Raw genomic sequence first — 3,845 nt, 5'->3', positions numbered from 1 at the left:
AACCCCATTCAAGTTGGAGCAGAGTTTGTCCTACTGACTTTTTCAACCCATTTCAATTCCCCTTGGGGAAGCTGTTTAAATTTTACTTTAAACATTTTTATGAGAATATCGTTCAAAATACAATAATCTAGAGCAGTGATACTCAGACCTCAGTGGTTCAGGAGCCAAATTAGCAATCAACATAACCCAAAAGAGCCTCAGTAGTGAATGCATTATTTCATTTACTTTAGTACTATTCATATTTCCCCTGTTGAACAGTTATATATAAAAATAAAATTATTCTCACAGCAAATAAGTTAATAACTTCGTGCAAGTTGATAAGTTAATTGGTTAATAACTTAGATTGGTGAATAGTTAAGTCACTCAGTATTTTAATATCACATGCTGCAAAGAGCTGCAGGAGACATATTAAAGAGCCACTTGCAGGTCATGAGCAACAATCTGAGTATCACTGCTTTAGAGGAACCAGAGAGCACTATGTTAGAGAACATGAAACAAGTACTTTTCTTCACTTATTGATGAAGGAACTAATGTCATACCAAATCTCTTTTCACCTTTAAACAATCTTGGCAGCAGGTTTTCTTAACAGTAGCTTAGGTGGGAGCGTACACATGGTTAAAGGAGAGACTACAACGGGTCCTACTGAAAGGTGAACTGTCAGGCTGGAGGGAGGAGGGAGGTTACCAGTGGAGTTCCTCAAGGATCGGTTTTGGGACCAATCTTATTTAATCTTTTTATTATTGACCTCGGCACAAAAAGTGGGAGTGTGCTAATAAAGTTTGCAGATGATACAAAGCTGGGAGGTATTGCCAATTTAGAGAAGGACAGGGATATCCTACAGGAGGATCTGGATGACCTTGTAAACTGGAGTAATAGTAATAGGATGAAATTTAATAGTGAGAAGTGTAAGGCCATGCATTTATGGATTAATAACAAGAATTTTAGTTATAAGCTAGGGACACATCAATTAGAAGTAACGGAGGAGGAAAAGGACCTTGGAGTATTGGTTGATCACAGGATGACTATGAGCTGCCAATGTAATATGGCCGTGAAAAAAGCGAATGCGGTCTTGGGCTGCATCAGGAGAGGTATTTCCAGGAGGGATAAGGAGGTTTTAGTACCGTTATACAAGGCACTGGTGAGACCTCACCTGGAATACTGTGTGCAGTTCTGTTCTCCGATGTTTAAAAAGGATGAATTCAAACTGGAACAAGTGCAGAGAAGGGCTACTAGGATGATCCGAGGCATGGAAAACTTGTCTTATGAAAGGAGACTCAAGGAGCTTGGCTTGTTCAGCCTAACTAAAAGAAGGTTGAGGGGAGATATGATTGCTCTCTATAAATATATCAGAGGGATAAATACCGGAGAGGGAGAGGAATTATTTAAGCTCAATACCAATGTGGACACAAGAACAAATGGATATAAACTGGCCACCAGGAAATTTAGACTAGAAATTAGATGAAGGTTTCTAACCATCAGAGGAGTGAAGTTTTGGAATAGCCTTCCAAGGGAAGCAGTGGGGGCAAAAGACCTATCTGGCTTTAAGATTAAACTCGGTAAGTTTATGGAGGAGATGGTATGATGGGATAACATGGTTTTGGTAATTAAATATTCATGGTAAATAGGCCCAATGGCCTGTGATGGGATATTAGATGGGGTGGGATCTGAGTTACCCAGGAAAGAATTTTCTGTAGTATCTGGCTGATGAATCTTGCCCATATGCTCAGGGTTTAGCTGATCGCCATATTTGGGGTCGGGAAGGAATTTTCCCCCAGGGCAGATTGGAAGAGGCCCTGGAGGTTTTTCGCCTTCCTCTGTAGCATGGGGCACAGGTCACTTGCTGGAGGATTCTCTGCTCCTTGAAGTCTTTAAACTACGATTTGAGGACTTTAGTAGCACAGATATAGGTGTGAGGTTTTTAGCAGGAGTGGTGGGTGAAATTCTGTGGCCTGCATTGTACAGGAGGTCAGACTAGATGATCACAATGGTCCCTTCTAACCTAAATATCTATGAATCTATGAATCTACTCATCCTCCCCATCTGGGGAGATGAGCTAAGCTTGTCCCAGGTAGGGCTGTGGCCTATTGCCCCTTAAGGGGCCCAGCCACTCTGTGACAGATAGCATTGGCTGATGAAATTTAGGATTGGCTCATAAGACTTAAATGCAACACTACAGCTTGGCAAAATTTTACATGCCAAAACCTTTTTTTGGTGAAAACAAATGCAGATTCAGCTCAGTTGAAACAGTTGGCGAATGTGGGTCGATTTTGGCTCATTGTTTAGCTCCGAAAAAAAAAAAAACATTTGGAAATGTCAAAATGTTTTATTTGGTATTTCCAAAACAAAATATTTATATTTTTTCATTGCAGAAAGATTTTGAAATTTCCCTGAGTTTTATTTAAAGTTTCTTTTTAAATGTTGAAAAAAACCCTTGAAATTAAAATGAAACTTTTTTCAACATTTCAGATCACGGAAAATTGTGAAACAGTTTACTTTTGGGTTGACCCAATGTGATTCTCTTTATTTTTCAGACCTGCACCTGACCCAAATAGTCAGTTATTCAGCCAGTGTTAAACAGCACCCTTTAATGTGATTATTTGGAGGACCATCCACAGCTGTGAGGACTAGCTCAAGATCACTTTTTCCCAAATGCAGCAAATATTAATCTGAGGCTATGTCTACACTATCCCGCAGTTCAGGTTACAGGAGTGTGAACAGCAGTGTGTACCATAATGCTGTGCTGTCACTCCCCTGCCTGGATGCTGTTGGCACAAACTAAAAGGCTCCTGTTTTGCATTAAGGTAGTCCTGTTTGGAGAGGACTAAGTTAATATGAACTAGGAACTTTTAAATTCGTGTCTGCAGCACCCACACCAGGAAGTAACAGTGCAGCACTTTGGTGCATGCTACTATTCACACCCCGGTAGTCCTGCAGAGAAGTGTAAACAAGCCCTATCTTTACCACTAATCTCTGTAAGCACCTCTCTCTCCATTGTTTTTGCTGTATCAGTGCTCCCCTCTTTAAAGAACTGCTTGTACTAATCGTAACTTCACTGAAGTCCATCATAAAATCTGCAAAATAGTCTCTTCACATGTTACCCCTCTCTTGATACAAGGGTGTCAGAAGTCACAAATAAACTTTTGAATTAGGGTGCAAGATCAGTGAAGCTGAGGTACGTAGTGCTTTTTGGGATCTGTTGCAGATGGAAGTGAAAGACACGGCAGGGGATGTGAAAGCAGTAAGGACTACAGGCAACTCTTCCCTTAACTTTTTATTTCCATGCTTTTCAAGTTTTTGAGTTGGTGGGGTGTCTCTTCGTTCAACCTTTACTGTTAGAAACTAAAATTTTTATGTCTATTGTATTATGTATTTTTTCGTATTATAATTTTCCTACCCTCAAACAGTCAAACAGGAAATGTATTGTGTAGGAAGGGAGTGATGGTCATGCACACGGGTAGACCTTACATTTTGGTATGGCAAATTGTCTTTGCTACAAGTATGTTCCACTGTAGTTAAAGACACTGCTGCCCTTTTACTTCTAAGGGTTGGTCTACCCTGGGAACATACAGGGGCATAGCTACACCTCTTGGGAGTGTGAAAAATCCACACCCCATGAGAGACGTAGCTATGCCAACCTACCCCCATTGTTCACAGTGCTAGCTCAACAGACATCAATTTAACTACCGCTTCTCAGGGAGGTGGATTACCAACAGTGACAGGAGAACCCCTCCTGTTGGCATTGGTAGTCTCTACACTGAAGCACTATGACAGCTGTGCCACTGTAACCATTTAAGAGTAGACATACCCTAATAGTTAAACATTTTTTACACTAAAAATGCTACAGT

This window comes from Natator depressus, chromosome 4 (genome assembly GCF_965152275.1).
Source record: "Natator depressus isolate rNatDep1 chromosome 4, rNatDep2.hap1, whole genome shotgun sequence".
NCBI classification, from domain to species: Eukaryota; Metazoa; Chordata; order Testudines; family Cheloniidae; genus Natator; species Natator depressus.
The sequence above is the reverse complement of the archived record's forward strand: the minus strand, read 5'-3'. Positions refer to the sequence as shown.